Genomic DNA, 7,737 nt, shown 5'->3' with positions numbered 1-7,737 from the left:
TGTAAAATTAGGTTTAAGATTTAGAAGTTATCAATATATACAGGTAAGACAATTAGGAGAATTACATATGTGATATTCAAGGAGAACCCTTTACTAGTATGTGCAATATATGTATATAGATATACACACACATTCCTTTAGAAGTGTCTAAAGAAACCATCTAAAATCAACTTGAGAACATGTACAGCCATCTTGACACTTTTTTTGCTGTTAATGTTTCCAGTTTAGATCATTTCTCCATAGCCTTAGGCAAATATAAAATGCAGTCAAATGTAATTTGTGTTACCCAAAAATTCAAACTCCTGTGAAACCAGTATGCTTCTGAAAAGACACCCCAAACATCAAGGAGTAATTCAGCTTCTTAGTTACGCTTGATCTCCGAGCCTTTAGATCTGTATTCATTACTTTGATGAAGATTGACTTGCTTACCCTCTGAAGAATAAGGTTTAGAGTGGAGGTCATTGAGACAGGGCCCACTAAGTTGGAGGTGCTCTTTTGTCATTGAGATAACACCCTAGAGCCACTCTGATTATGGCCACCAGTCACAAATGACCATTCAGATATGAAACAAAATTGGTGGCTGCCACATAGGACAGTACATATGCTGGAAACAGCATCATGGAAAGTTCTTTTGATAGCCTTGCTCTTAAAATTGAGATGTTTACGAAGAAATACCAGGGTGGCACATACCTGCTACCCCAGGGTTTGGGAGGCAGAGATGGGGAAATCAACCAAAGTTTGAGACCAGGTTGGTCTCCATAAGGAGTTCTGGGCCAGCTTGGGCTGTATAGCAAGACCTTGTTTCTGAAATGAATAAATAAAATGTAAAATTAAAAAGCAGCAATACTAGGACCTAATCCTCTATGTAAGTGTAACCTATAATGCAGAGTACTTTCTAACTCCTCTTTGGGAACAGTATCAGAGCCCCTTTACGTCAAAAAAACATCTTGTTTTATTAATCTGAACTTATTGAGTTACCTCAGCAGCACATTCCAGATAGTATGCTCCCTGCAGGTGGGGACTCAAGGAGTAATTAAGACATGGGGCTTTCCCTCTTCTCCATGAATTTATTGTGGAACAAATAACAAAGACGCAATGTAGTCTGTGAATGCAAAGTAAATATGTACAGTATGTTCTGAGAGCAGAAAGGAAAAAAAAATGACTCTAATTAGGGCATTCTGAAAATTCCTCTTTGCAAAGAATTCAGGTGAATGCCAGAGCGGGGTGGGTTGAATTCCTATTGTAAGGTCTTTGAATGGCTATTGAGGTGTTTTTAAACAAACTGGCAAAGGACTGGCAAAGAATTATATGTATTTTAAGAGGTCATTCTGGTGGCAACTAGAGTAGAGAAGAAACTGAAGGCAAGACCCAAGGCAGGAGAAGAGTAAGGTTTGAGATGCTGAGGGCACTGATGAGTCAGGAGAAGGCACATCATATTTAAAAGTGCAAAGTGTGGTCATCACCACTCACTCCATTCCTCGGTCTTGAATCTATGCTGCAGTGTACGCATTTTAAGATTCCGTCCTCTTTGCTCTGAATTGTTGTACTATATTCTTTCTAAACAGTTTCACACATTTGAAACACAATCCAATATTATGCAGCTCATCCATTTAACCCCCCCCACACACACACACAGGTGAATAGAGCCATTGCTAGAGTTAACCCTTCTACTCCTACGAAAGCAGCTCTGTCACTCTTCAACTTTGTCCTCTCCATCGCCCGTCTTCTGACCTCTATCTGTAAGTCATCATTCGCCCACTCTCTACTGCCATCGGTGAGTGTTTTATACAGTTTTATTACTTTTTCATGCAACATATTTTGACCATAGTCTTTCCCATCCTCCTACTCCCCCCAGACCCTCCCTATCTCCTTACCCACTCAACTACATAGTCCTGTTTTCTCTCATTATTACCTGCCATTTGAAGCTGTCTAAAGAATGAGTTGTACATATTTAATATAGTATCTGGTATATTTTGGCTTTTGTTTCCTTTTGTGTGTGTGTGTGTGTGTGTGTGTGTGTATCTACTGCTTTTATTCTTTTTTTGCTTTTTTGTTTTATTTGAGTTACAAACAAGATTGATTTACATGACAATCCCAGTTCCCTCTCCCTCCCTTCCTCCCTTCCCACTCCCCCCAACTAAAACCCTACCTATCACATGTCCTTTCTTCTAATCTACACCTGACTCAACCTTTCTGCTCCCTCATGACCTCTGCATCCTTCCTCTTCTTCCCTTCTCATTCTCGTAGCTCCCTCCCCCCTCTTCCCATGTTCTCAATTTGCTCAGGGGATCTTGACCCTTTCCCCTTCTCCAGGGGACAAAGTTTGTCTCTTTGGGGGCCCTTCTTGTTTACAAGTTTCTCTGGGAATGTGGATTGTAGGCTGGTAATCCCTTACTCTATGTTTAAAATCCACATATGAGTGAGTACATATCATGTTTGTCTTTTTATGATTGGGTTACCTCGCTCAGAATGGTTTCTTCGAGTTCCATCCATTTTCCTGCAAATTTCAAGATTCCATTGTTTTTTTTTTGTTTGTTTGTTTGTTTTTCTGCTGAGTAGTAAATGTACCACATTTTCGAGCCAGGCGGTGGTGGCGCATACCTTTAATCCCAGCACTCGGGAGGCAGAGGCAGGCGGATCTCTGTGAGTTTGAGACCAGCCTGGTCTACAAGAGCTAGTTCCAGGACAGCCTCCAAAGCCACAGAGAAACCCTGTCTTGAAAAAGAAAATGTACCACATTTTCTCTATCCATTCTTCAGTTGAGGGGCATCTAGGCTGCTTCCAGTTTCTGGCTATTACAAATAGTGCTGCTATGAACATCACTGAACAGATGTCTTTGTTGTATGAATGTGCTTCTTTTGGGTATATGCCTAGGAGTGGAATTGCTGGATCTTGTGGTAGACTGATTCCCATTTTCTTGAGGAGTCGCCATACTGATTTCCAAAGTGGCTGTACAAGTTGGCACTCCCACTAGCAGTGGAGAAGTGTTCCCCTTTCTCCACATCCTCTCCAGCATAAACTGTCATTGGTGTTTTTGATTTTGGCCATTCTGACAGGAGTAAGATGGTATCTCAGAGTTGTTTTGATTTGCATTTCCCTGGTGGCTAAGGATGTTGAACACTTTCTTATGTGTCTTTCATCCATTTTAGATTCCTCTATTGAGAATTGTCTATTTAGTTCTGTACCCCACTTTTTAATTGGATTGTTTGTGTTTTGGAGACTAGCTTCTTGAGTTCTTTGTATATTTTGGAGATCAGCCCTCTGTCAGATGTGGGGTTGGTGAATATCTTTCCCAGTCTGTGGGCTGCCGTTTTGTCTCGCTGACTATGTCCTTTGCCTTACAGAAGCTTCTCAGTTTCAGGAGGTCCCATTTATTAATTGTTGACCTCAGTGTCTGTGCTACTGGTGTAATTGGTACAGTGGTCTCCTGTACCAATTAATTCAAGGATATTTCCCACTTTATCTTCTAATAGTTTTGTTTCCTTTTTTAAAATCATGTAAGAAGCATTGTATCTTTGTGTATAAAAGCAGAAATAGCTATGGGAGACATTTTAAAGCTACTGACCAGGATCTTAGTGCATATGTATAGTTGAATTGGACCTTTACTGGTTATTTGCTTCATTTTGATAGCCAGCATGTTCCACTTTTCTCTGTAATGAAATAGATTGGATTTTTTTTCTCCAAAAGTCACAATCATTACAGCTAAGGAATGTCTACATGGTTGAAAGATATATATTTACCAACTTTACTGCTTCAGGGCAGTACTCAACTGGAATATGAAACAGATGCTGTCCTTACAAATACATTGCAAGACTGATGGGCTGGCTCACTGGATTAAGGCACCTGCTGCTCAACCTGACAAACTGAGCTGGATCCTCAGAGACCCACACAATAGAATGAGAGAACTGACTCACACAAATTGTCTCCTAATTAATACCTTCTAATTAATTCAATGTGGCACACACAATAAATCATTGTGACGAAACAAAACTAAGACTGAAGAAAAATTTTAAAATAGACCAAATGATTTCATAATGATTGGTTATGAACCATTCTTAAATGTTCTTTCAGAACCAATTTTGCTATTATTTAGTACATTATTATTACTATGTGTGGTTAAATTAGAAGTGTTCTGTAAGTTAAACTTTCCATCTTTGACATTCTTCTTTGGAAATAGCATCTCCAAATTCCATTTCATTGCCTCCCCAACCCTTCTAAAATTCAGAAGGGAAACCTGACTGATGAAGTCCAGTTGCATCTGGACTTAGCAAGTTCCCCATTTCTTCCAAGGCTCTGAGTTTGTCCTTGACCATCACAAGTGTGTCTGAAAAGCACCTTCTGTATGTGCTTCCTTCCACAAGAATTATGAAGTGAGATTTTAGCTGACAAAGCAGAAGGTTGAACCACCAGAATGAATGCATTCTGATGGAGATAAACCCAGTCACGAAATGCTGGGCCCACCACCTTTTGTACAACAGCTGTTCTTACAGTAAGTCTCGTGTGAAGCCATAAGCATTCTCTTTTGGCACAAGACTCAGCAGTGAATGGATTACTGAATACATAATCCATTCCCCCACTCTGAGGGACCTCCAGTGAGAAATTAAATCACGAAGTCAATAACGTTGGTCTCCACATTCTAATCTCTGCTTCATTCCCTGAGATAGACTTAAAAGCCAGCTCCCTGCAGTTATCTTCCATTTGGCTGGGCATTTGGTCAGAAGAGGAATCCTTCATATGGATCACGTTCTGGACCTCAAAATAGGGGTGGTACATCCAAGCTTGTTTGATTCTTAGGTCTTTCCAAATAAGGAGACTGGGTGTTCAAAATTCTCCCACAGCTGACTGGGGAAAGTGCTAACCTCAGTTACCCCCACTCTACCCTAAACAGGCTATTATTAATTCCCTGCACCTACCTTCACCTTGGCTTATCGATACAGAATTTTAACCTAGGAACGTAGTATCATGCACCAACTCCCCTTCTCCCGTCTTAGAATTTAAAGCCTCATAAATCAGCCTTTTTACCTCTTAGCACTGCCCAGCGTCCTTCTAGCCACATCTCCCAAGGGCTAGAAAGATTCTGACAGTGTCACTCGAGACAGCTCTTACCTGCTTTTGACCCTGAGAAATTCACGTTCAGAGAATTGCCTTTGTTTGTGTGTGCATGTTTAAAACTGAAAACCTGGCAGCACAAAAAAAAAAAAAAAGAATAAAGAACATGATTTGAACAGCACGTGTGTGAACTTGTTCTGTAATTCTTAGACTAGAAATTTTCTAAGTCCTTTCAATACACTGAGGCAACTGGCCTGAACCTTGGCAGGAAGTCGGTAGAGCTGGACTCTGCTGGTTTCCCGTGTGTGTGTGTGTGTGTGTGTGTGTGTGTGTGTGTGTGTGTGTGTGTGTGTGTGTGTGTGTGTGTTAATACAGAACAGCCAGAACTCTGGATGACTCCCAACGCCACCACCCTACCCCACACTGGACACACTCAGAAAGTCTTTAGTGGCAGTTGCCTTCAAGCCCCACTTGCCCAAGTTATCACTCCAGCTCACCAAGAGCGCCCACATACATCTACCTCCCATTTCCCACCCAGGGCTTGTATGACAGCGACATTAGGTGGTACATTGAGAGGCATCTATTTAGTAGGAAGTGAAAACAAATTTAGCACATCGCTTATCTTTTCAATATAATGGGTGAATAAACCCATGGATGTCTTCCAGTTGGCGTATCTCATCTGATGCAGTAGAAATGAACATTTCTGACTTGCCAGGTTTGGCCAATATCTAAATATGTTGTTCCATTGAGTGTGACTAGATGTACAGACACACTTTTTAATTTCGTCTCACACATGCAAAGTGGAAGCATAAGGCACGCAATCCAACTCGTTTCTCAGCCAAGTACTTTAATAGTAAACTACTGACTTTAGTTAAGGACAATGGGAAAGATAACCCACCACCATTTCAGTATTAGTCTATCCATCTAGACACAGTAGCACAGTACGTTTTGAATTAGACTTAAAATGGTCAGCTTTACAGTTTTTGTTGTCAGCTTTCAGTGCGGTGACCTGTGCTAAAAGAAAAAGATGTTTCTCCCCATGAGTTATTTCTGAGATTTATGAAGAGAGGTCTGAAAACAAAATGTTCAAGAAAAAGGAAAAGGATTTTGCAAAGTAATGCCTACGTCATCATTTGGTTCTAAAGATAAACGGTACTGAGATATTTTTGTTAATTAGTTTTATGATACTTATTCCACACCTTTTGTTAATTAATAGGGAAATGTTTGGTGACAGCAACCATATTAAAACTACAAAGTCTTCCATGTATGAAAGCAAAATGTATCATTTCAAAAGCAGCACAGGAGGCATTATCCTAGTCGGTCACATTATTGCTTGCTGCAAATTCTGGGCTTGAAACACAGTCTCGTGCCATGAAGAACTGTAACTCATACTCAGTTCTGTCGGCTCTGAGTTATATAAAATGACATCCTCCAAACCTCCCCTTTGAGTTTGTTTCAGAGATATTCTTGCTTCTTGTATTTGGATCTGAGTATTCTTGGATTAGAAAATTCACTTCACCATGAATAAAATAACGAAGTCTCAAAAATCCAAGGACCTCAATGTCGAGAAATTCTCTATTTTTAGTAAGTGGTACAGTGAATACTTCCTCCCTCCCTTTCCCTCCATCAGCAGGTGTCTCTGCCATTCCAGCAGACTGATAAAAGGAAAAAGGAGGGGGCGCCAAGAGAAAGGAAATTGTCTACGTCTTTCAGCGGTGGAGGTGGGGATATTTTAACAGCATGATCTAAAACAATTCCGTTTTTAACGTTCTTACCCATAATTTCTTACGAGGCTTATTAAGGATTACTCAGCAGTTTGGGTATGTCCATCTGTAACTTATAAACGGAAGGGGACAAGGGATAAGAGGGAACGAAAGATGGGGAAGGAGCGGAATGTTGGCGCGTGGGCACGGGAAGGGAGAGGCAGATTTGGCAGTCATGAGGGACCGCGGCTCAGAAATGGAAAGTGTGGCCTGGCCGTCCTGCCTGCCCTAGTGTGTGTGTGTGTGTGTGTGTGTGTGTGTGTGTGTGTGTGTTGTGTGTGTGTGTGTGTTGTGTGTGTGTGTGTGTGTCCTGTGTGTGTGTGTGTCCTGTGTGTGTGTGTTGTTGTGTGTGTGTGTGTGTTTGTGTGTGTGTGTGTGTGTTGTGTGTGTGTTGTTGTTGTGTTGTATGTGTGCCTGTGTGTGTCCCTGCGGTGTTGTGTGTGTGTGTGTCCTGTGTGTGTGTCCTGTGTGTGTGTGTGTGTGTGTGTGTGTGTGCCCTGTGTGTGTCCTGCGGTGTGTGTGTGTGTGTGTTCCTGCGGGTGTGTGTGTGTGTGTGTGATTTGGCAGTCATGAGGGACCGCGGCTCAGAAATGGAAAGTGTGGCCTGGCTGTCCTGCCTGCCCTGTCGTGTGTGTATGTGTGTGTGCCCTGCAGTATGTGTGTCCTATGGTGGGTGTGGGTGTGGGTGTGTGTGTGTGTGGAGCACGGTGTCGCACTGGCATTGTCCTCTCCCGACCCTAGGCTCTTCTCCTGTAGGATGAGGCCACTGCAAGGCACACAGGGAAAGGGTCAGTCTTAAGGGTGCTCAGACAAGCAGCCTCCGGGGGCACCGGAGGACCCGCAGAGAAGGATGGGTCGAGAGCAGCCAGGACCCCCAGCCGGCGTAGTGCGCGCGCGATGGGGAGTTTAAAGGCCAAAGGCCACC

This window comes from Cricetulus griseus, chromosome 3 (assembly GCF_003668045.3).
Source record: "Cricetulus griseus strain 17A/GY chromosome 3, alternate assembly CriGri-PICRH-1.0, whole genome shotgun sequence".
NCBI lineage: Eukaryota > Metazoa > Chordata > Mammalia > Rodentia > Cricetidae > Cricetulus > Cricetulus griseus.
This window is presented reverse-complemented; position numbering follows the sequence as displayed.